This window comes from Martes martes (genome assembly GCF_963455335.1).
Source record: "Martes martes genome assembly, chromosome: X".
NCBI lineage: Eukaryota > Metazoa > Chordata > Mammalia > Carnivora > Mustelidae > Martes > Martes martes.
Genome location: NC_137897.1, coordinates 30,636,261 through 30,663,203, shown reverse-complemented (window position 1 = coordinate 30,663,203; position 26,943 = coordinate 30,636,261). Strand labels below are relative to the sequence as shown.

The window sequence follows — 26,943 nt, the reverse complement described above, 5'->3', positions numbered from 1 at the left end:
TTTAGACTTCCTTATTTTTCATTTTGTTTCATGGTTATATATTCTTGTCACTCTGTTACAGATTCCTTCATTCTGCTTCAGAGATGCTTCTTTGGGTTCCTTATTTTTTTGACCCTTTTGTCCAACTGGTCTTCTAAACCCATGACAAGTTTACTCTCTGAATCAGAGTCCAGGCTCATATGTACTTTGGGAGAATCTATATCTTTTCCCTTCAGTTTATCTTTTGTGGGAGGAGGAAAAGGCTTTCACTTTTTCTGAAGAGTCCTTCTTAGGCTGGGAACTTGCCTTTTCTTGAAGCTTGGATCTGCTTTCTCTCTGGTTGGCCATGTGCTTTTCAGTTCCTCCTAGTCTCCACTGGGTTTGACAATTTGAGTTTTTGTTTTGTTTTGTTTGACAGTAGATGGCTCTTTATCCATCCAACCACCTTCTTTGTCTTCTGCATCTTCTGGCTCATTCTTAGACTTCCACTCATTGTCACTGATACTCACTATCACTCCTATCTGACTTCTCAGAATCTTCAGGATCGCTGGGCTCTATAGCTGTGTAAACATCATTTGAGATTTCATTTATGCCTAGTTGTGCTTTGCAAGTCTTTATCATCTTGTCAAGATTTATCTGGAACCTGGTGTGACTCTGCCAGTTGGGTGAGATGAGAAGAAAAGTACCACCTGCTGCTGGACCAACTCGCTTAGCTCCCTCAGGTCCATCTTGGCCTTGCTTCAACAATCCAGGTTAAGATTCAGGATGCTTCCAGTGGTGGACATTTTGTTTGTTTTTATCATGATTGGCATGGATGCTTGAGGAGAGAAAGTTTCTGGACCACTGGATAAAGTACCTGCTTGTCCCATGTTTGCCAAGGCTGGTGAAGCTGTGCTCTTGTCCAGGAAGTCCATGGACTCCTTGCTGGCCCTGAAGTGGCTCAACGTGGCCTTCTTCTTGGCATCCTGCTCCATGTCAGAACCTGTGTGCATGGAAGAGTTTTTACTTGTGGGAGAGCTTGGCACATGTGACAAGGAAATCCTGCGACCCCAGCCCCTGCTCAGCATGGGCTTGCCATCAGTATCTTGGGGAACACTGTCATGTCAAAGCTGAGCTTGACCTTTTCCTGCTTGTCTAGTTGGGCAGTGCCAGCACTGGGGTTGCTGGGATTGAGCAGCATTTGGTACTGGATGTTGGGCGTGTATGGTTTCCCAATGGGAGAGTAATTAAGACCCCTAAACTTTCTGCAGATGTTCTTCACCTATACCTCCATCTTTCTCATTGCACCATTGAAGATGCTTTTTGTGTTTTTCACAGAAAAAAGGAATTTCTTTAGACATGAGGTGGCAATTATTTATTGGAACCCAGGCCCTGTCATGTTACCTAAATAAATGTGCATCATGCTACCCAGCTTTATCCCTCAGAGCTTTTATAGGCCAGAATGGAAACCCCTTCAGTTTTGCCCAGACCAAAGGATTTGAACTGCTACAAGCTTCATAAAACCAGTTATCTCATTTTTGTCAAACAGCTAGATATTTAGTGGATATACTTTGATTTCATTCACCCCATACTCAGAGACTTTGATCAGTACTTTTGCCATGTCAGTTTGTGATTTCTTCCATTTAAATGATGCATTGTGCAAAATCCACTTTGCATCAGCCAGAAAAGCGTAGGCAGCCCTACATTTTCTTCTTAGCCTTCTTTTCCAATGTACAAGGGTCCACAGAATGGAAGATGCCATTCCAATGGAACAGGCTTCTGGAATGCATCTGTCCCTGGTTGTTTCATTTTCTGAATGGCAAACTTGAACAGGTAGGATAACTGTTTGATGGTGAACATTGTCATGGCTTTACTCTGAGCCTCAACGCCTTCTGTTACCATAATCTTTTCACATTCAGGACAAAACCCATCTCCCTCTGGTTCTGTTGTCAGTCTCAGACACTTAACATGATAAACCCAGGGATAAATCTCACAGCAAAGGACTTGGCCTTTCTGGTGACAAATCCAGCAGTAGAAATCATTCCATCCATCCTGTGGTACAACATTGCTGCCCCTCCTCGTATTGACAGGATGCACTGAGAAGGTCCAGCATTCTGTCTGATACCCTCATGGCTCTCTGCAGCCTTCCCTATGAACTCTGGGTTCCTTTACTTCCTTTGCTTCAGGTCATAAACTCAGGGTCATGAGATCAAGCCCCACATCAGGCTGTACACTCAGTAAGGAGTCTGCTAAAGTTTCTCTCTCCCTTTGCCCCTCCCTGTGTGCACTCACTCTCTCAATAAATAAATAAAATACATCTTTAAAAAAAAGATTTATTTATTTTAGAGAGAGAAAGTGTGAGTGGAGGGAGGCAGAGGGAAATGGAGAGAATCCTAAGCAGACTTCCCACTGAGCACAGAGCCAGATGCAAGGCTCGATCCCACCACCCCAACATATAAGAGCCAAAATCAAGAGTTGGGTGCTTAACCCACTAAGACGCCCAGACACCACTGAAAATACTGCTTCAAATGCTTTCTAATAACTTACTGTTTGATTTCCACACATGTCAGTGTGTGTGTGGTGGGGATGGGGGGGTGGTATATATGTGTATCTTGGATATACAGGCCCATTTGCCCTTGAAGTCATGACTTCCAAAGAATAAATTAATGTCACAGGTTTGCCATATCCAAAGGGAAGTGCAACACAGTAATGCAGATCTTCTGTTGGATAACATCATATAATACAATGAGAGACACAAGGCCAGCATGTCATATCCTGACATAGTCAGCAGGAAAAATTGAAGGGAAAAAAAGGAACAGTTCTTTGGGAAAAAAATAAAATAAACTGTAGGGCCTCAGAAAACTGTTGGTTAAATTCATTTTTTAATTTCATTGCTAAAGTAATGAATGACAATTCACTTAGGCCTTTCTTCACAAAGTACCAGTATTGTGAAAGTGTGAATTCCTTTCACAGAATCATACTCTAATTGTCTAAGACAGAGAGTCTTAAATGACCTCCATATTTCAGATGAACTATCTTTGCTTCATTGAAAAGAGTGGCATTACGGGTGATCTATACCCTTGGATAGTTTAGAAACAAAAATATACACTTATGGTACAAATTGCCTTAGTGTAAAGCCTGACAGAATTTGGGATCTGAGCCGAAGAATTTTCTCACCTTTCTGCCGCAAAAAGGTAGCAAAATCACATGAAAATCTTTTCCGGGTCCAGATCACACAGTACATTAAAAGATTTTGCTACTGTGCAATTTTCCCAAAGGCACTAGGACTTCTCAAAATATTTATTTGAAGTGCTTTGAACTTGCTCTAACAGGTGAACAAAGGACTGCAGATGTTGTGGAAAGCTATTTACAACCCCTCCTCCCTTGCCTTCCTTTACACTAAAGAGACTGCAAAGTTGCATTAGTCACTGGTTTGCCTCTATTTCAGCAAGGGTAGCAAGATGAGAGGCAATTTTAGTGATCAGTGAGATGTATATAAAGTCTTGGAAAAGGAGAAAAAACAAAAAGCTTTGGGAAGGAAAAGACTTTGGATCTTCTTCCTGCTTCACGCCAGAAATATGAGCAAAGGACAATGGAGAGGGAAGAAAGAATGAGCCACGATCCCCTGAAGACAGTCTATTGTGCAAGCTACCTCCCAAAAGGTTAGCTGATAAAAATATGTTCCAATGTTGGGGCGCCTGGGTGGCTCAGTCAGTTAAGTGTCTACCTTTGGCTCAGGTCATAATGGCAGGCTGATGGGATTGAGCCCTGTGCCAGGCTCCCTACTCAGCGGGGAGTCTGCTTCTTCCTCTCGTTCTGCCTGCTGCTCCCCCTGCTTGTGCTCTCTTTCTCTGTCAAATAAATAAATAAGCAAAATCTTTTTTTTTAAAAATGTGCCCCAATATGTTTAAAGCAGTTGTTGGGTTTTCTTTTGTTTTAAGATACCTCAACACATAAGAAAGGTGTTTGGGGGATGCCGAATTAAAAAAAAAAAACAAAACTTTAAGTAACTATTTATGTATTTATTTATTTATTTTAAAGATTTTATTTATTTATTTGACAGCGAGAGAGAGCACAAGAAGGGGGAGCAGCAGGCAGAGGGAGAACTAGGCTCCCCGCTGAACAAGGAGCCTGATGTGGAACTTGATCCCATGACCCTGGGATTATGACCTAATTGACTGAGCCACCCAGGGGTCCCATGTAACGATTTAATTACTGGTGCAATTAATTTCAAATTTTGTCAACATAGAGGGTTCAAATTCAGATTGCTTAGGGAAAATGTTTTTGTATGTATTTACTTCATATACAAATATCTATTACATGTAGTAGGAATAAAAGCAGTCACAGAAAATAAAGCACTGATTTAATAAAAGTAAAAGGTAGTAAAATTTCATCAAGTAAATGTTTTATACTCCACAAAAATATTTGAGTTACTTCAATAGGCAAACTAAAATGATCTCTGATTCAACTAATTGATTTGGTAAGGAACACTAGCTACTAGAACAGGTTCTCAGATGTCTTCCTGTATTTTTTACAGAATGTTTTACTAAATTTTGTTTTCACTTTTCAATTAGCTGTGTTGGCATTACAAATGAACCATATATAAATGAACCACTTGCAATACATATAATTATTCAAACTTATATGTTAAAAAATGAAAGTTTCACATCAATGTCAATTAGCTATGCACACTTGAAATGGAAGTAAAATGGAATATATTGGTTAAGAATAAATTGGCAAATGTTTCTGTGATTATGTCGTAGGGGTAAGGCACTTTCATAATTACTGAAGGGAATATAAATCTGACAAAAATTATCAAAATTGCAAAAGTACATTTCCTTGGAATCAGCAATTCTATATTTAGGAATTTATTCTGAAGATATACTAGCATGCATTCATGAGAAATCATACATGCGCAAGATTATTCTTGCAGCATAATTTGCAATAGCAATCTGGAGACAACTGTTCATAAATAGGGGATTGGCTCTGTAAATTACTGTGCATTCATAGAAGAAAGTATTACTGAAAAGAATGAAGTAAGTCATCATGTACTTATATGAAGCAATCTCCAACTTGTTTTAGGTAAAAAAGAAAATATGTGGGAAAAAATGGATGTGTAGTATATGGGTATATCATATATGTGTATGTAATACACACACACACACACACACACACACACACACACACACACACTGTGCCCCTGGTATAGATATAACTGTGAAAGAAACTGACATTTGCTGCTTTCGGTGACTAAGAGTAATGCGTGGGTAATGTGACTAGGAACAGGGTAGGAGAAAAGCTATAGGCCTACCTTTTTTTTAATTATAAGCAATATGTAAGGTATTACTTACCTCACAAAAGAGAATTAAGATATATGTTAGTGGGAGGACTTAAGTGGCTCAGTTGGTTAAGCATCTGTCTTGATCTCAACTCAGATCTTGATCTTAGAGGCATGAGTTCAAGACCCATGTCAAGACCAAGTAGGCTCCATAGCCAGTGTGGAGCCTACTTAAAAAAAAAAAAAAATAGATAAACAAACAAAATGTATATTAGTGAAAAATCTCAAATTTTCTTTAAAAATAATCGAGTATTTATAAGCTCATTCTGCTCTTTCCTGCATGCAATGAATCACATCATACTGTCAAAGGGGAAATTTTAAATGCTTAAATAAATATATAAAGTCTCACAGCTTTATTAATATAACAGAAAAAGCCAGCTTAATTCCAAGTTGCTTCCTCATGGATCTACCCTAATTCAGTGTTAAAAGCAGTGTGAAAATGTTTTTAATTAAGGACATTTCTCATTTTTTGGAATCTTGCAAAATGGGCCATTCTGTGATAAGAAAGAGCTTATATAATAGGTCCATCTTTCACTTATGAATACAGAATGTTGATCCAATTGAGTCACCCACAAATTGATATTCCTAAATTCATTTTGATGACCAGCAAAGTACAAGTACCCACCACAATTTATTTTTGACTTTGTTAGTACTTTAATAAGAATTCTCATGGTATGTAACATGTAATAGATAGAAGTGGCAGAATTAAAAGATAAAAATGTATAAAATTTCCATAACAGAAAAAGTCATGTTTCCTTCTTCATAAGTGAGAGGTTCATCTTAAACTATTTGAGCTGTGTTCCCCCCACAGAACTTATAAAATGTATCCTTGTCTGAATTTATCATGTAAATCCCCCCCTTTTTAAAAGATTTTATTTATTTATTTGAGAGAGAGAGCACAAGCATCGTGGAGTGGCAGAAGGAGAGAGAAGCAGACTCCCTGCTGAGCAGGACACTGGGATCAGGACCTGAGTCAAAGGCAGAAGCTTAACTGCTTAATTGACTGATCTACCCAGGCACCCTGCAAAACCCCTTCTCATGTAAAGTAAGACTAACATGAGGGAAATATGCACTCGCACATGAACCAGAGACACCAGACTGTACAGTATCCTCCAGAGTGTGCTTCCTGCTTTGAGACCTTCGAGGACTTTATTAAAGTCTAGATATTAACAAGCTTCACCCACTAGAAGTGCACATTATGCTTGGCTCCAGTTCTGGAACCTATTTGTACTCATCACAGATGAAATCCTCCAGTATTCTTTTGTCAGCTGCCCTCATTTCCATCCATTCTATTCACAAAACCAAGTGGGTCAACTCCAGAGGCACATGATGGATACTCAGTAAATACTGAATAGGTGAGGAATGAGTGAATGGGTAACAATAAACTATATTTTTACATTACTTACTGCTTCAGTGTACCTGGGTGGCCACATTGGTTTAGTATTCAACTCTTAATTTCAGTTCAGGTCATGATCTCAGGGTCCTAAGATCGAGCCCCGAGTCGGGTTCCATGCCCAGCTAGGAGTCTGCTTGAGATTCTCTCTCTCCCTTTCCCTCTGCCCCTCCCCCTCTTTACACATGGGTTTTCTCTCTCAAATGAATAAATACAATCTTTTAAAAAATTATATATGTATATGTGTGTGTATGTGTGTGTATACATACACACATATGAAATGTTTTACTGCTTTTAAAATACGTTTGCATTATCACTCCATTTATTCTTCACAATACTCATGTAAAAAGGTAGGGATGGTGCACCTGGCTCAGTCAGAAGAGCATGAAGCTCTTGATCTCAGTGTCATGAGTTTGAGCTCCAGGGTGGGTGGAGAGATTACATACATACATATATACACACATAAACTTAAAAAAAAAAAGAAGGCAAGGCTTTTAGGTCACGTTTTACACATGATGAATTTGAGGCCCTAAGTGGTGTAAATGAGTTATTCAATGTCACAACTAAAAAGCTACCAAGGCCCCATAACATGCCATTGTCCTTCAATGATCATAGAACATCAGTAACAGCATCCATCAGAAGCAGCAGTGGAGGGCAGAAGTGGTCCCCTGACTCCTCCACTCTGGATGATAGTACTTCAGCTTCCACTTTAGCTTTCAGTTTGGATACAAAAGGGCAAATGCTTTGCTTGGAATGCTCTTTTCTGTGAAGACTCCTGACATCAGAGGGGAGGACCAAGTTGGTAGAGGAGTAGGAGACCTAAATTTCATCTGGTCCCAGGAGTTCAGCTAGAACTATTCAGCTAGATAGTTTTCAAACCGTTCTGAACACCTACAAACTCAAAAGGAGATCAAAGAAAAGAACAGCAGCAATTCTAGGAACAGAGAAGCAACTACTTTCTGAAAGGTTGGACATGCAGAGAAGTGAATTTCTGTCTTTTAAATTTGGGGACAGTTTCTTCTCACAGACCAAAATATACCCTAAATCTAGTGCATGGCTTTGTTCTAGTGTCCCACCTGATCACATACTCTCCCCCTCTTTTTAAATTTTTGTTTTCCTTTTTTTAGCCAACTTCTTATCAATTCCTTTTTTAAAATCTTTTTTAATTTTCATCTTTACAGTCATACTCCAACCCTTCATCATATTTACCCATACATTTGTGTGTGTGTGTGTATATATATATATATATATGTTTTTCTTTCCCTAAAATTTTGGGAGGCAGTTTTTTCTAACAGCCCAAAATACACCCCAAATCAAGAGTGTGACTTTGTTCTATTCGCCAGTGTGATCATATATATATATATGTATGTGTATATATATATATATGTGTGTGTGTGTGTGTGTGTGTGTATATGTATGTATATATATAAAATTTTCCTTTATTTTCTTCCTGGTTTTGGGGTTCTTCTGATTTGTTTAGTGTATATTTTTCTGGGGTCGTTGTTACCCTGTAAGCATTTTGTTCTCTCATTCATCTAGTCTTCTCTGAACAAAATGACAAAGTGGAAAAACTGACCTCAAAAAAAAGAACAAGAGGCAGTACCAACTGCTAGGGACCTAATCAATATGGACATTAGTAAGATGTCAGAACTAGAGTTCAAAATGACGATTATAAAGATACTAGCTGAGCTTGAAAAAAGCATAGAAGATACTAGAGAAACCCTTTCAGGAGAAATCAAAGAACCAAAATCTAACCAAGTTGAAATAAAAAAAGCTATTAATGAGGTACAATCAAAACTGGAGGCTCTAACTGCTAGGATAAATGAGGCAGAAGAAAGAATTAGTGACATAGAAGACCAAATGACAGAGAATAAAGAAGCTGAGAAAAAGAGAGATAAAGAACTACTGGATCATGAGGAGAGAATTTGAGAGATAAGTCATATGAAACAATGTTAAAATAATTGGGATCCCAGAAGAAGAAGAAAGAGAGAGAGGGGCAGAAAATATACTGGAGCAGGTTATAGCAGAGAACTTCCCTAATTTGGAGAAGGAAACAGGCATCAAAATTCAGGAGGCATAGAGAACCCCCTCAAAATCAATTAAAAATAGGTCCACACCACATCATCTAATAGTTAAACTTACAAGTATCAGAGACAAAGAGAAAATCCTGAAAGCAGCTTGGGATAAGAGGTCTGTGACCTACAATGGTAGAAATATAAGATTGACAGCAGACCTATCCACAGCCACCTGGCAGGTCAGAAAGGATTGGCATGATATATTCAGAGCATTAATGAGAAAAATATGCAGCCAAGAATACTATATCCAGGTAGGCTGTCACTGAAAATGGAAAGGAGAGATAAAAAGCTTCCAGGACAAACAAAAACTGAAAGAATTTGCCAATACCAAACCAGCCCTACAGGAAATATTGAAAGGGGTCCTCTAAGCAAAGAGAGAGCCTCAAAGTAACATAGACCGGAAAGGAACAGAAACAATACACAGTAACAGTCATCTGACAGGCAATACAATGGCACTAAATTCATATCCTTCAGTAGTTACCCTAAACGTAAACAGGCTAAATGTCCCAATCAAAAGACATAGGATATCAGAATGGATTAAAAAAAAAACAAACAAAAAACAAGAACGATCGATATGTTGTCTGCAAGAGACTTATTTTAGAACCAAAGACACCTCCAGATTTAAGGTGAGGGGATGGAAAACAATTTACCATGCTAATGGACATCAAAAGACAGCTAGGGTGGCAATCCTTATATCAGATAAATTAGATTTTCAGCCGAAGACTATAATAAGAGATGAGGAAGAAAACTATATCATACTTAAATGGTCTATCCAACAAGAAGACCTAACAATTTTAAATATCTATGCCCCTAACATGGGAGCAGCCAATTATATAAGTCAATAAATAACAAAATCAAAGAAACACATCGACAATAATACAATAATAGTAGGGGATGTTAACACCCCCCTCACTGAAATGGACAGATCATCTAAGCAAAAGATCAACAAGGAAATAAAGGCTTTAAATGACACAGTGGACCAGATGAACATCACAGATATATTCAGAACATTCCACCTCAAAGCAACAGAACACACATTCTTCTCTAGGGCACATGGAACATTCTCCAGGATAGATCACATCCTGGACCACAAATCAGGTCTCAATGGTACCAAAAGACTGGGATCATTCACTGCATATTATCGGACCACAGTGCTTTGAAACTAGAACTCAACCACAAGAGGAAAGTTGGAAAGAACTCAAGTACATGGAGGCTAAAGAGCATCCTACTAAAAAATGAATGGGTCAACCAGGAAATTAAAGAAGAATTTTTAAAAATCATGGGAGGTTGGGGGAACCAGGTGGTGGGTATTAGGGAGGGCACAGATTGCATGGAGCACTGGGTGTGGTGAAAAAACAATGAATACTGTTACGCTGAAAATAAATAAAAAATTTAAAAAAAAATCATGGAAACAAATGAAAATGAAAACACAACAGTTCAAAATCTTTGGGATGCAGCAAAGGCAGTCCTAAGAGGAAAGTATATAGCAATACAAGTCTTTCTCAAGAAACAAGAAGGGTCTCAAATACACAACCTAACCCTACACCTAAAGGAGCTGGAGAAAGAATAGCAATTAAAGCCTAAACCAAGCAGGAGAAGAGAAATAATAAACAGAAATCAGAACAGAAATCAATGAAATAGAAACCAAAAGAACAGTAGAACAGATCAACAAAAATAGGAGCTGGTTCTTTGAAAGAATAAGATTGATAAACCCCTGGCCAGACTTATCAAAAAGAAAAGAGAAAGGACCCAAATAAATAAAATCATGAATGAAAGAGGAGAGATCACAACCAACACCAAACAAATACAAACAATTATAAGAACATATTATGAGCAACTATGCACCAGCAAATCAGACAATCTGGAAGAAATGGATGTATTTCTAGACTATAAACTACCAAAATTGAACCAGGAAGAGATAGAAAACCTGAACAGACCCATAACCAATAAGGAAACTGAAGCAATCATCCAAAGTCTCCCAACAAACAAGAGCCCAGGGCCACATGTCCTCCCAGAGAAGTTCTACCAAACATTTAAAGAATTAATACCTATTCTCCTGAAACTGTTCCAAAAATAGAAATGGAAGAAAAACCTCCAAACTCATTTTAGGAGGCTAACATTACCTTGATCCCAAAACCAGACAAGGATCCCATCAAAAAAGAGAATTACAGACCAATATCCCTGATGAACATGGATGCAAAAATTCTCACCAAAATACAAGCTAGTAGGATCCAATAGTACATTAAAAGGATTATTCACCACGACCAAGTGGTATTTATTTCTGGGCTGCAAAGTTGGTTCAACATCTGCAAATCAATCAATATGATACAATACATTAGTGAAAGAAAGAACAAGAACCATATGATACTCTCAATAGATGCAGAAAAAGCATCTGACAAAGTATAGCATCCTTTCTCGATCAAAACTCTTCACAGTATAGGGATAGACTGTATATACCTCAGTATCATAAAAGCCATCTACGAAAAATCCACAGAGAATATCATTCTCAATGGGGAAAAACTGAGACCTTTTCCCTAAGGTCAGGAACACAGCAGGGATGTCCACTATCACCACACTATTCAACATAGTACTAGAAGTTCTAGCCTCAGCAATCAGAAAACAAAAATAAATAAAAGGCATCCAAATCAGCAAAGAAGTCAAACTCTCACTCTTTGCAGATATGATACTTTATGTGAAAAACACAAAAGACTCTACTCTAAAACTGCTAGAACTCATGCAAGAATTCAGTAAAGTGTCAGGATATAAAATCAATGCATAGGAATCAGTTGCATTTCTATACACCAACAGCAAGACAGAAGAAAGAGAAATTAAGGAGTCCATCCCATTTACAATTGCACCCAAAACCATAAGATACCTAGGAATAAACCTAACCGAAGAGGCAAAGAATCTATACTCAGAAAACTATAAAGTACTCATGAAGAAATTGAGGAAGACACAAAGAAATGGAAAAACATTCCATGCTCATGGACTGGAAGCTCAAATATTGTGAAAATGTCTATGCTACCTAGGGCAATCTACACATTAATGCAATCCCTATCAAAATACCCTCAACTTTCTTCAAAGAAATGGAACAAATAATCCTAAAATTTGTATGGAACCAGAAAAGACCCCTAATAGAGGAATATTGAAAAAGAAAACCAAAGCTGGTGACATCACAATTCCAGACTTCAAGCTCTATTACAAAGCTGTCATCATCAAGACAGTATGGTACTGGCACAAAAACAGACACATAGATCAATGGAGTAGAACAGAGAGCCCAGAAATGAACCTTCAACTCTATGGTCAACTCATCTTTGACAAAGCAGGAAAGAATGTCCAATGGAAAAAAGACAGTCTCTTCAACAAATGGTTTTGGGGAACTGGACAGCCACATGCAGAAGAATGAAACTGGACCATTTCCTTACACCACACAAACAAATAGACTAAAACAGATGAAAGACCTCAATGTGAGACAGGAATCCATCCAAATCCTTGAGGAGAACACAGGCTGCAACCTCTTTGACCTCAGCTGCAGCAACTTCTTCCTAGGAACATCACCAAAGGCAAGGGAGGCAAGGGCAAAAATGAACTACTGGGACTTTATCAAGATAAAAAGGTTTTGCACAGCAAAGGAAACAGTCAACAAAATCAAAAGACAACTGACAGAATGGGAGAAGATATTTGCAAACGACAGATCAGATAAAGGGCTAGTATCCAAAACCTATAAGAACTTATCAAACTCAACACCCAAAGAACATATAATTCAATCCAGAAATGGGCAGAGGACATGAACAGACATTTCTGCAAAGAAGACATCCAAATCGCCAACAGACACATGAAAAAGTGCTCAACATCACTCAGCATCAGGGAACTACCAATCAAAACCACAGTGAGATGCCACCTCACATCAGACAGAATGGTTAAAATTCGCAAGTCAGGAAACAACAGATATTGGTGAGGATGCAGTGAAAGGCAAACCCTCCTACAGTATTGGTGGGAATGCAGCCACTCTGGAAAACAGTATGGAGGTTCTTCAAAAAGTTGAAAATAGAGCTACCCTATGACCCAGCAATTGCACTACTGGGTATTTACCCCAAAGATACACATGTAATGATCCAAAGGGACACATGCACCCCAATGTTTATGGCAGCAGTGTCCACAACAACCAAACTGGAAATAGCCTAGATGTCCAACAAGAGAGGAATGGATAAGGAAGAAGTGGTATATAAATATACAGTGGAATATTATGCAGCCATCAAAAGAAATGAAATCTTGCCACTGGCAACGACATAGATGGAACTAGAATCTATTATGCTAAGTGAAATAAGTCAATCAGAGAAAGACAATTATTATATGATCTCACTGAGATGAGGAATTTGAGAAACAAGACAGAGGATCATAGTTGAAGGGAGGGAAAAATGAAACAAGAGGAAACCAGAGATGGAGACAAACCATAAGAGACTCTTAATCTCAGGAAACAAACTGAGGGTTGCTGGAGGGGAGGGGGATGGCAGGGATAGGGTGGCTGGGTGAAGGACGTTGTGGAAGGTATTTGCTCTGGTGAGTGTTGTGAATTGTGTAAGACTGATGAATCATAGACCTGTACCCCTGAAACAAATAATACATTATATGTTAATTTAAAAAATAAAACAGAATGTAAATGAGAAAAAAATCTCAATGATATTTATATTGATTATATACCAAAATGATATTTTAGATGTTTGATTGAATAAAATATATTATTTAATTAAAAAAGAAAGATTCCTGACATCACATTCAGCCACCTGAGAGGCCAAAACATTCTCTCCAGCCTTGAGAGAATCTTCACAGCCACATCTGAGTTCTGCTATGAAGCCAACAAAGTGTAATCTTAAATCAAATTCAAATATGGAAATGTGACATGATGAAACAGATTACTTACCCCTCCATAAACTGAAATGTATAACACCGATTATTCTATGGGGGTGGTATTAACACTAAGGTCTGCCCTCTGAGTGAGAATAATTCCCTTTGTTCTCCAATAGGTACCACTTTCTTCCCACTGGATATGGCATCGTCCCTCCATTGTTAAATTAAATCTTGCAGAAAGCACCAAGGATTATCATGAATGTCTGCATTAATGTCAGCCTCGGTTAGAAACAAAGCCAACATCTGGGAGTTTGCAGAAAGGGAAAGCCCACTCAGGAAAATCAGGCAGAGTAGTTCGATGTGCCTGTCAAACTTCACATCAAAACTGATGTAATACAGTAAGAAATGAATAAAACCGGCGGTGGGGGGAGCATCGTTAATCAGAAGAGTTAACAGACTGCCTACCTAAGCCCTCATTGTCAGCTTTACCAGGAAACTACACATATCATAGAGGAAACATGGATAAAAATGTTGCAATATCCTTGTCTCGATACATCTACAATATATTATGAAGCCAGAAAAGGTGAAAGTTAACCCAAAAGTTATTGCTGGGGAAAGACTCCATTCAGACTACTAAGTAGAATGGCAAAATGATGCGTGCGAGAATGCAACACAAAGGACTAACCTTACAGAGGAAGATTAATGACAGGATCACTTTGAAATATGTCTCTTTTATACAAATTAATACATAGAGCTTCATAAAGTGTTTTATTTGTCCCGTTGCAAAATTGTACTTTGTTGCTTGCTTTTCTGAGCTGTTATCACAATAACATTTATTTCCATCCCAATCCTGTGCTCCACTGAATCTATGAAATATCAAACTTCTCTACAAAGGTGGGCTCATCAAAAAGAAAAATTCAGAAATTAAGTAATACAAAATAAAGTCCCTTTTATCCCCACTGTGAATGAGTGACTTATTTTATTACTTTCTCAAAAATCTTGTAATGTGTTTTGAAAGTGTCCAGTTCAAAAAAACCAAGAAATAAAAGTAAAGAAAAAAAGAAAATAGAGAACTGGAGATCAGAAAATCTATGGTAAATTTAGAAGTATATTGCCAAATAGAAAAGCAGGACAAAAAAGTTTTAAAGCACCTTGTATCAAGATCTTGCAACTAGGTTCATATAAGATAATTTTATCCTATGTGAAAATAATATGCTTACTACTGCAACTAGCTTCCTATATCTGGGCTGGTGAAATGGCACACAGCTATACCATGAAGTCACATATAAATGATACCCAATATAATGATTAAAAACTGACAATGAGTTCCTGTCTGCTCCCTCTTTTTTCCACCCTTCCTCCCTCCATCCTTTCCTTCTTTCTTCCTTTTCTCCTCTTTTTTTTTTTAAAGGTTTTATTTATTTATTTGACAGACAGAGATCACAAGTAGGCAGAGCAGCAGGCAGAGAGAGGGGGGAGGCAGGCTCCCTGCTGAGCAGAGAGCCCGATGCGGGGCTTGATCCCAGGACCTTGAGATCATGACCTGAGCCGAAGGCAGAGGCCTAACCCACTGAGCCACCCAGGCACCCCTCTCCTCTTTTTATTTTTATTTTTATTTTTGAAAGTTTTATTAATTTACTTGAGAGGGAGAGAGAGAGAATATGAGCGGAGGGAGGGGCAGGCGGAGAGAGAAGGAAAAGCAGACTCGCCACTGGGCAGGGAGCCTGACCTGGGGCTCGATCCCAGGACCCCGAGGTCACAACCGGAGCTGAAGTCAAACGCTTAACTGACTGAGCCACCGACGTGGCTTTTGAAATTTCTGCCTGAAAGTATAGTCTACCATATCATTATTAGTGCAAATAGTTTTTGGCCAGCCTGAATAAACTACCAATCCAAATCCAATTTATTTTAGTGCTGTTTTGTTACTCCCTCATGCCTTGACATCCTTCAGAAATGTGCCTTGACAGGACCATTCCTTGATCAAATTCTGGGCAGAGAGAAGCATAGACGTATGCAGCATGTGAACGTTCTAAGGGAGCCAGGTGCCAAACGCTATACACTGACAAGAGAGTAGGTAACTGATCGAACCGAGGGAATGTGGCAGACTTCCTGTAGGAGGTAACATATGTATGGAATGGTAAATAGGAACTTGCCATACAGACAAGATGGGGAGGCAAGATATTCTATATGAAGTGACCTAGAGAAAAATGTGGTTAATCTAGTCAATAACAACAGATTAGTAGATTTAAGAAATATTTTGTGAATTCTTACTTTAAAATGTGAATTTCTATGCCAAGGTCTAAGCCCACTTGGTCCCTGCTTGAACTAAGTGAAATGTATAGAAACTAATGCCACACTTTGGTTGAAAGGACAAGAAAGTGCTGGTAACCATCTCATCGTATTGTTTACATGGTGCTCTCCATGTCCAGTGGCAGGGAAGAGGGGTGGCTTAGATTTTCCTCGAGGCGATCAAGCAAGACCCTGGGAATGTGAGCAGATCATGATGACGAGATGTTGGGGAAACATCCTGAAAGCTGGCATCCATAAGTGTACGTGCTCTAATTTGTGACCTTTTTCAGAAATCTGAAGCCACGTGTTAGAATACCAAATAACTTGTGCAGGATACGATTTGAACCATTCAAATATTTCCTTATACCCCTCAATAATATGGATGAAAACTCCTAGCCATTTATGGTGTTTTCTTCTAGGAGCAAGGAAGATATACTCTTCATATTCATACTGGATGTTTTCTTTTCCCCAGACTGCTGGCATCTTCATATAAATACAATTCCCAGGTGGCATGTACTATGAGTTTATTCATTGTGTAAATGCATTTTTATACCTTGTTGGTTGCCCAAATTATATTTTTCTATAAATACAGACTGGAATTCTATTCACAGATCAGGTGTGTAAGTATGAAAACTGTCTTTAAAAAGGACTTATTTCTATATTTTCTTTACATTATTGGTCTGAAACTTAAAACTATACACTTAGAAGTGATCTGCAATTATCTTAATGCTATGAAACCAAATGCATTAAATTTGTGGAATTTTGTAGCCTAAATTCACCCTAGAAATGATTTATTTCATGCTCCTCATATTGAATATAGGAGACTTAGGTCAAATGAGGGTACGGCTTGCTTCTGAGTCCTCAATTTTTATAAAAATCCTGGAATTAGAGCATTAGCTCCTAAATTCCCAGCACTGTGTTCCTACCCCTGCTCTCCTGTGGATACCCCTATATGACCACCTTTTCTTTAAATAATCATAAAATAAGAGGCTCTGAAGGGCTCTCAAAGACCCTGTAGTGCCCTATTCTTTGAATGGACAGCACTATTGTGTTCTGCATGGACTTTATTAACTCCTGGAGAAACTGACATATAGTAAATGAGAGCATTACTCAAGTGCCATCCCCAAATTATCATCTTTCTCTTTAAACAAATGAAAGTGAGCTTCATTCTTAAATGGGATATTATTATATCTTGACACAAACATTCTTTTATATTATGGAAATATTCAACAGAAAATACGATATAATTTGTCAGCAAAAATGCATTCTAAAATAAAGAAACTGGGGCACCTGGCTGGCTCACTCTTGATCTCAGGGTCATGAGTCTGAGACCCACGTTGGGTATAGATATTATTTTTAAAAAATTAAAAATTAAAAAAATAAAGAAGCCTCATTATCATCTTTGAAAGAGCAGTATCATTAAAAGATGCTTAGGAATTGCCTCAACTGTCAAAGATTCATTTCAGCCAAATGAGTCATTATGTAGTAGGAGTCCCTCCCCTGCCCTCCCAACACCGCCCCCCCACTGGGATTTTTCACAGCAAAAGATCAGTGTAGATATACTTCTGCAAAAAAAGAAGCAGGCTACTCAAAAATCTGGTGCCATCCGTTCCTTACATGTTGAAAGTCAACTCACAAAAGCACCAGGAATAATTTCACCTGCAAAATCAGTCATTCACCACCAGGTAATCCCCAAATCCACTTGGACTGGATTTGGTCATCTGCCCATAGGTGGCACTGCCACGTCATTCAACATGTATCTACTGAGACCGTAGTCTGTGTGCAGCCTCATGCAATGGAAGCACTTTTGCAAATTGGGCCTCAGACTCTACCGTCATGCTGTCTTGGCTGACGCTCCCCTGCCTCTCTGACAGAGGGCTTTGGAAGCAGAGAGTCTGGGTTCTAGTCCCTCTTCCTAACATGCTACCTGAGAGCTAACCCTCAGTTTCTTCACTTGGAAAATGCAAACAACAATACCTCATTCATAAAACTTTAAGGAAGGTCAAATAAAATAATGCTTGACAAATACTTAAGCAAACTCTCTAGAGTATAATGTGGAATTGAAAATGTTCAACTACCAAATGTGGTGACTCACTTTGGTTGAAATAAAACCATACACCAACTGTTGCCGTAGTATTTAATAAGAAAACTTGGTACAAGGGCTTTTGAGGATGCAGGATACAAGGTTAATCCTTATTGAAAAGATAATCGAGAAGTTAGGAAAATATTTACAAATTAATTATCATTGAGGCACAAGATACAAAAAGCATTAATTTCACACTGATTTAACTTAATCTCTCTATATTATTTATCCTGTCATTGTCAAGTTGATTTGGGGACAAGTCTGTTGTAAATGGAAGAAACTCTCTTATGACATTCTGTTTTCATTTACAGGGTTTTATTTTTATCCCTAGTGCAATATAATCCTTAACCTCAAGATTATAATTACAATAAAGAGCTTGCTATCTCTGCTTTCTGTAGAAAATGCTGTCTGCTGAAGCATTTATTACAGGAAATTGGATTTACTCACCAAAAACTGTAAAGCGCACACTAGCCTTCTGATGTTTGGCTCAATATCCATTTGTCCTTGCTTAATGTCATAACCCATCTCCTATGTGGGATATAGATTTACTTGTCCACAAGCAAGCTTTTTAATTTTAAATTTGTCCGTTCATGGCTGTTCTCAAAAAATAAATTTGTGACTCTAACAAATTCATTTGTAATGAAAACAGAGATTTTTCTACAACGGTAGGTACAAAACCGGTGTTGACTGCGATGAGTTCTACCTTGTTACTTGCGCTCTCTTCCACTGTCTGACAACCACTCTAAGGCCATTAGAATAACAGAAGTGGAGTCATTGTGCCTCCTCTTAGGGGAAAACAAAGTTTAACACACCAGGGCTCAGAATCAAGTTAACTGTCCTGCCGCCACCTGGGCTTTTGTCTTATTCCGGGGCTCTACCTTCCTGTAAGACTGCCTACAAATACTGAGGCCCCTCGTAGAATTTGGGGCTCTTGCTACTTCTGTCACTAAATACTGGTGTCCTGGCCAGAAACCCAAACTTATGGCCACCTGGTGAGAGTCCTCCCCAAGTCCCACTGCTTCCCACTCTGTCTACCTCTCTGAACAAGGCCTTTCACAAGATTTCTTCGGCCCTTGTCTGCCAAAGAAAAGACAACCGGACACTGGTTTTTGTTACACTGAAACCACTACAGAAATGTAAAGATGGTTGGAAATTAAGATGGGCACACTAGTGCTTCAGCAAGGCTTGACTTTAAATTGAACACATTCTTCTCTTCCTTATTCTCAAAGCCTCCCCCTCCCGTTCACTTGTTTTTCTGTAGAATTCTTTGTTCTAGGAACTCAGGATCAATATGGAGATCTCGCTGCTCTCGATATATACTTAAGGAGACTTGGGTGCCAGGGGCCAGTGCTAGTCGCAACATCACCTTGAGGATGTGAAAAACGTGGCTGGCAGTTCGTTCGTAGCAGATTCCTATCTAAATGGCCCCGATCCTGTATTTTCCTATAGAACCTCTCAGTCTTTTACCCTGGGCGGGCTTGCCCTCCTGGGGGCATGAGCCGGCAGCAGCCTCCTTTGCCTGGCAAAGTAATCAACTACCTTCTTCTTTATCCCTCCATGCTGTCTTCCTGTAACATTTCCGCTCTGGAGCACAGAGGTTGGTTTTTGACAACATTGTGCCTTGATTATATCCCACAGTGAATAAAAGTAAATGTAGAATCCTGCAGTTTGAATCAGGGACCTGGTGTTATTTTTCGTTTTAAGCATAAGGATCATCCTAGCTAATGGCATCAAGGTCAGTTGAGTAACTGGCTAGCCTTGGGAAAAGAAAGATAAAGAGAAACTTGACCAGCGAATTTGCTACTTCCTTTTATCCTCACTACTGGGAACAAGCAGAGTTCAATTGTGACATAAAGAAACTATAATTAAAGAGTGAAAACACACAGACACACACAGAGCAAAAACACAGGCTAACAAAGAAAGAACAGAGAGACCATGACTTGAGTGTCCTACTTCAGCAAATGAAGGCTAAATTACTGAAAACAATAAGTTCCCATCACTAGCGCTCTAGGCAGATTTCTTTTCTATTTTCTCTAGGTATTGCTTTATGAAGAAGCTCTGTGAGGTTTTTTTTTTGGTTTTTTTTTTTGTTGTTTTGTTTTGTTTTAAGATTTTGTTTATTTATTTGACAGAGAGAGACACAGTGGGAGAGGGAACGCACGCAGGGGGAGCAGCAGAGGGAGAGGGAGAAGCAGACTCCCTGATGTGGGGCTCGATCCCAGGACCCCGGGATCATGACCAGAGCCCAAGGCAGACACTTAAGGATGGGCCCCCCCCCAGGCGCCCGGAAGCTCTGTAAGTTCTAATGTATTTACGGAAAACGGACTTAACTTGGTCATTTCTGAGCAGCGTCTCATCATCAGGACACAGAAAATGATGCGCGCACCTGAGGAAGGACAAACCCACGACTCCTCCGGGAACCGGCTCCTGGCGTCCCCCCTGCAAGCCCGCCCTGGCTCGGAGCGGTCGGAGCCCTCGCCCCTGAAGCCCCACAAGTCACGCAGCCTCGTCGGGCCTCGTGGACCCGCCTGTAAAATGATGCTTTAAAAGCACGACGCCGGAGGGACGAAGAAGCACAAACAGGGTAAAGTGTCCTGGGGGGGCCAGGCCCGCCGTTAGCCGTGCACGAAGTCACCGTCGCAGACCACAGAGCTGTCGCCTACCTGGTCTGGGTGCCTCACACCCGCGTCCTCTCGACTCTCGAAGCTCCGAGGCTCCGAGGCTCCCTCTCCCGTCAGCAGCCCCGGATCTCATCCCCCATCCCAGGCCCTGGTTCCGACTGGTCACTTTCTCCACGTCCCTCGGGTGGCCCGGGGCTCTTCTCCCTCCCTCGTCACAGGGGACGCTGCGGTCTCAGCGAGCCCGAAGGGACGCTCCTTGGAGCTGGGGAGCCTCCCGCTCCTCTCCGTCTCACTCCTGGGCCAGTCGGCTTCCCTGACACCCGGCCTTTGAGTAGCCCAGTGCGGAGAAGAAACAAATTCCTGCACTTTCTTTCTCTTTTACTTTTTTGTTTTGGTTTTAATTACGTTGAATTTTACCTGAATAGTTTGTTTTGGTTTTAATTACGTTGAATCTTACCTGAATAGTTAAAGGTAACAATAGTTAAAGGAATCTCTTCCACCCACTTGTGTTTAAGGTGTGAGAGGAGAAATAAAAAGAGGTCCCTGTGTCAAGGGGTTTTAAGACAGAACTGTGAGGCCATTAAGGAGGTGGGCCTTATGCACTTCCTCATCAGGCAGAACTATGAACTTTTGGACTAGGCCAGACCGCAAATACTTAGTTTTCTGCCACCAATAACTTATAATCAGAATTTTTTGTAATCTATCATATATATATATGTATGTATGTGTGTGTGTATATATATATATATATATAAATTTATATATTGTATTTTTTGTATATATTTGTAATGTATCATATATATATATATTTATATTTATATTTGTCTTTGGAAACCTCTGATTTTTACTTCCTACTGGGACACTATTTGGATTGCTGCCCAAATCTGTGTACCCTGAATTGCAATTCTTAGATCCCAAACAAACTGTTTTGCCTAGTTATTGCCTCCTGACAATTTTAGGTTGACGAAGGAAATGGCTTACTGCAAAGAAACACCCTTCTCCATATCACTTAGAAAAGACTTAGATGCTCAGCTTACCTAAGACAAGGCCAGACACTCACCCTTCCAATTCCCATTCTTTGTCTCATAAAAGATGAGCTGACCGGCCTTTTCCTGCTGATCAATGGGAACAAAATTCTCTTTAATCAAACTTTAGTTTAGCTTCTCTACCGCCCCCTGGTCCCTGAACCTTGAGCCACCTCAGCCTGAACCAACATATAATGCCTCCTGTCAACAGAGTGGTCTCAGAGTAAAAATTTCTCAGATGGAATTTCCAAATTTTCCTTTCAACCCACTTCCCTGCACCCAATTATTTCTAGCCTTATTTATTCCTCCCCATGAAAGAAAACTCCTTTTTGCCTAACACTTGTGAGGCTTGCAGATCTCATGACATTTTTGCTGTTGCTTATTTGTTTCAACTGTTTATAGGTTTGCTTTTTCAAGGAGGAGCTAGGCATGAAAGGTTGGGAGGGTGTGGTTGAAAAAACTAATGCAAAACAGACATGATGAAGGAAATTTGTGGGTTTTGTGTGTTTGCTTTCATGGACAATTTTCCCCTTATACAAATGAGAGGTGGAGTGGAGCAGAGTCAAACGGAGGCATTCCCAGAAGGCTGTGAGGTAGAAGCAGCTTCTGGATCTCTTAGTCCCAAATTGGGTTCTGCACTCAGATCTGTGACTATGGGGCAGTCGCACCCCTGGAGGTAGGTGCTGCCTGCAAACAACGCATCTCCTCATCACTTCTTCCCCTGTGAGCTCAAGTGTAAACTTTTCTAGGCGGAATCTACGGGTAGTGATATTTCCTGCCAAGCCAGGGGGAGCCAGAGGAAAGAAAAGGAAATTAATCTTGGACCAAGCTGTTAATCAAATTTCAGCAAAGGTCAGAGATGGGCTTAGGGACAGTTTTTTTAAAAACTCCCAATGACTCTTGTAGTTTACTGTTCTATTATTTGGAAATTCAGTCTTATCTGTTCCCTTTGACTTCTGGGGGAGAATCTCAGCTGAATAGACCACTTTTTTTTTTTTTTTAAAGATTTTATTTATTTGACAGAGAGAGAGACAGCCAGAGAGGGAACACAAGCAGGGGAAATGGGAGAGGGAGAAGCAGGCTTCCCGCTGAGCGAGGAACCCGATGTGGGGCTCAATCCCAGGATCCTGGGATCATGACCTGAGCAGAAGGCAGATGCTTAACAACTGGACCACGCAGTTCTATCCCAATAGAACATTTTCTACCAACACCATAATCACATTCTGTTCTCATCATTTTTTTTAACACTTACTTATTAATTTGAGGTGGTGGACAGGAAGAGAGAGGGGAGGGCGGATGGGGTAGAGGGAGAGAGAATCTTACGCAAACTCCATGCTGAGTGTGGAGCTGGACATGGGGCTCCATCTCAAGACCCTGAGATCGTGACCTGAGCCAAAACCAAGAGCTGGATGCATAACCAACTGTGTCACCCAAGCACCCCGATTCTCATCATTCTCTCTACTGAATTTGCACTGTAGATACTGACGCTGATGGCACACTTACTAGGTTCCAGGTGCTACAGACATAGTGTTCTATTCGAGCCTCACAGTAAATGAGGCATCAGTGATGTGTTATTATTTCCATTTTATAGGCGAAGAAACCAAGACTCAGGAAAGGTAACTTGCAGGAGATTCTAGAGCTAGCGGGCAGCAGAGTAGAAACTTAAATCATTCCAAATAATTGTATCTGAGTCTAAACACCCTACTATTTCTATTGTACCATAATGCTTCACCACATACCTAAATATATCCTCATTTTATATTAAACATTTTAACTTTTATTCTTTCCTCTCCATATCTACATAAATAATATTAGTTTAAAGTCATAGGTTACTTATCCATTTTATAAAGCCTATTCCCATATTTTATTCCCTTAGCATTTCTCAAGAGTCCTACGAAAAGGGCGAAATGGTCTTATTTTCTCCATTTGCCGATGACTTACTTGAAAGTGAGAATAAATAAGGAGCTTTTGGTAAAGTGAGACCGCTACTAAAATGGTAGTATCCAGATCTGAGCTTAAAATTTCAATTCCAAATCCATGATCCTCAAAAACACATAACATTTTCTTGGATATTGTGGTGTCAAAGGAAAGGATCATAAGTTGCTAACAACTTCTTTTCATCGTGAGACAAAGTACACACTAGAGAGGAAGTCTGCAGGAAAATATGTATGGTATACTCAGCCAGCCATGGAACCAGAGTAAAACCAGAGTAAAACCAAAAATATTTGGCATAAAATCTGAACTTATTCTTTTAAAAAATATTTAAGTTTATAAAAATATTCTTAATTTTATTATTTAATTTTATTATCATATTAAAAAGTACATAAATAAAAATTTTAACAAATAACTAAAATGCAAACATCTAGTCAAAACTGGAACACTGCCAGAACAGTTACGCTCTAAGTATCTTCTGCCAGAAGAAAAAAGCTTCCTGGTGGAAGGTCCAAAATGAAAGAAGGGAGGAAAACTGACTGTGTTCAAATACTAATAATGTCTAGTAGGTTTATAAATAGATTTAAATGCAAGGCAGCATCATATGTTGGGATGAGATTAATTAAAGTGCATAAGCTATTATCTAGGAAGATGGTAAAAGAATTGTCCTTATTTTTAAATTAACTGTATTGTTAAATGTAACAAAATATAGAAAATCTGCAAATATCAAAGCATAATTTAATGGAATATGGGGAATGAATACCTGTATAACCATCCCATTTACCTATTGGTCACAACCTCTTCCCCCAACCCAACTTCCTCTATCAGAGTAAAGCTTTCTCTTTCATGGTAATCACTTCCTTTTTTTGCTGCTATAATAATTATGTCCATTTTATGGTCAATATTTGTAAGTAATCTACATATTATCAAAAATAATGTGTACTGTGTTGTTGGGTGAAATAACTTACATGCACACACACACACACACACACACACACACACACATATGCATAACCATTAAGCCATGTTTGTTAATGGTGTTCCAATCTTCTATAGCTAATGGATTTTTTTGCATGTGATTACCAGAAAAAGGATGTGCGAAAATCTCCCACAATGCTTACTGTGTTTATTTCTTGTTGTAATTTTACATTTTTTGGATCTGTTGATCCATCTGTTAACTGACCAATCCATCGATCTAATCTGTTTTATCTCCTTACTGAAATGAGCCTTTCATCTTTACAAACCAATTCTCTTCATCTCTAGTAATTTTTTTTTTGTCCTAATTTATAGTAGAGCTGGTTCATGGCAATTTTTTGCTTGTTTGTTTGTTTAAGTTATCTCTACACCCAACGTATGTCTCCAATTTATGACCCTGAGGACCCTGAGATTAAGAGTCATATGTTCTACCGAATGAGCAGACCAGGCACCCCTGGGTTACGATGTGTTTTTTTTTCCCTTTTTCTCCCACTCCACTCAACACCAAAATGATTTTCCTGCAAACCTGAGATGAGATTAATTCTGGTTTACTTTAACACTATGGTTGTAACCCTTTTGGATCCTGGACTTTTCTGCTGGAGGTAGGCCCTGGGTCTTGACTTCTGTAGTCCTTCCTTCTTTTCCTTGATGGGAAGCAGAACACGCCATTTCCAAATGTGTCACTTTGCCATGTGGATTGTTTTGAGCTGAACGCAAATAAGACCCAGTAGACTCAGGAAATGCTATTACCTCCCCCTTAACTACGTAAAAGAATTAAGATCGGGGTCCTGTAACAGGAAGAGGTAACACTTTTTTTAAGATTTTATTTATTTCTTTGACACAGAGAGAGAGAGAGATAGCAAGAGAGAGAGCATACAAGCAGCGGGAGCAGCAGGCAGAGGGAGAGGGAGAAGCAGGCTCCCCACTGAGCAAGGAACCCAAAGTGGGGCATGATCCCAGAATCCTGGGATCATGACCTGAGCTGAAGGCAGATGCTTAACTGACTGAGCCACCCAGGAGCCCCAGCGATAACTTTTTATATCAAAAAGAATTTTTCTTTCTTTTTTCTTTTTTCTTTTTTTTTTTTTTAAGAGGAAGAGCATGCAATCAGGGGAGGGGCAGAGGGAGAGAGAGAATCCTAAGCAGGCTCCATACTCAGGGCAGAGCCCCATGCAGGGCTCTATCTCATGACCCTGAGATCATGACCTGATCTGAAATCAAGAGTCGGACGCTTAACTGAGTGAGCCACCTAGGTGCCCCACCAAAAAGACTTACCTGCATGGGTTGGCAAATATCTGATCACCAAATATGTGCTCTTTCCATCTTCCTGCCAATTGTCTTCCTCCTCTTTGAAGCCCAGACCCCTATCCCCTTCTCCTTATCTCAGGATGGTATAGAAACCTCAATTGCTTGACAGCCTAGGAGTCTGTGGGGCTCTTGTACATATGTAATTAAATTAATTTTCTCCTTTAGTCTATGCTATATCAATTTCATTGTTAGACTAAAGAACCTAGAAGGGACAATTCTTCTGCCCAAGAAAATCTAGACCTCCAAAATCAAAGAAGCTCAGTCTTTGAGTGTGAAGGAGTGGAAGGTACAATTGATTGTCCTGAGTTCTGCTAAGCTCCATTTAATTTATTTTTATTTTTTTAAGCTTATTTATTTAAATGATCTCTACATCCAACATGGGGCTCGAACTCACAACCCCAAGATCAAGAGTCACATGCTCTTCCAACTGAGCCAGCCAGGCATCCTTGCTAAGCACCCTTTTAGTTCTCATTTTATTTATTTATTTATTTAAGTTTTTATTTTGTTTTATTTTATTTTTTTTAGTTCTTGTTTTAGAGTACAAGTTTGGCCTGGATTTTTTCCCCCAGAGTCTTATCTGCTCTTTGATGTTTTTAAAGTGATGTTTTTAAATTTTTATCCAAGTTTTGAGTTGTTTTTAGTGGGAAGATTCGTCTAAATAGTTACAGAATTTTTTGTATGAAACAAAAGAAAAATTAGCTCCTTTTCTGTGGAATTTAAAAATCCAATCAAAATATTCTTGATATAGAAGGCTTCTGACCATATGAGGTGGGCTCTTTGTATTGAGGAAGTGATTAGAAACAGTATTTCTTGCCAACCCAGAAAACCTCTCCACAAAAGAAGAGAAAGACAATAGTTTTATCATGAATATGCAATAAACCAAACTGCAATGTGTATCACAGGCACCAGCTAAAGTGACTACTGAGACAAAAGTCTTAGCATTTTCTGTAGCCAAGTAGATATAATTCATTCTCTCTTGGAAGAGAAGAGAGAACTGGGAGACAGAAAGAGTCATTGATGTAGGCACCCTGGGACTCAGTGTTTTAGATGAGGAAGATCTGGCATCAGATTGTGCAGATCTGGCATCACAGGGCAGAC

At 39.4% G+C, this 26,943-nt stretch overlaps 1 pseudogene across 1 annotated transcript in view; it reads right to left on the bottom strand.

The window, feature by feature from the left end:
- Positions 1-719: 719 nt before the first annotated feature.
- LOC308337326 (MYND-type zinc finger-containing chromatin reader ZMYND8-like) overlaps positions 720-26,943 on the bottom strand; it is a 42,780-nt pseudogene continuing 16,556 nt past the window's right edge. Inside the window, exon 2 of the transcript in view lies at positions 720-2,054. The product of the transcript in view is annotated as an MYND-type zinc finger-containing chromatin reader ZMYND8-like (transcript). The remainder of the gene's footprint in view (positions 2,055-26,943) is intronic.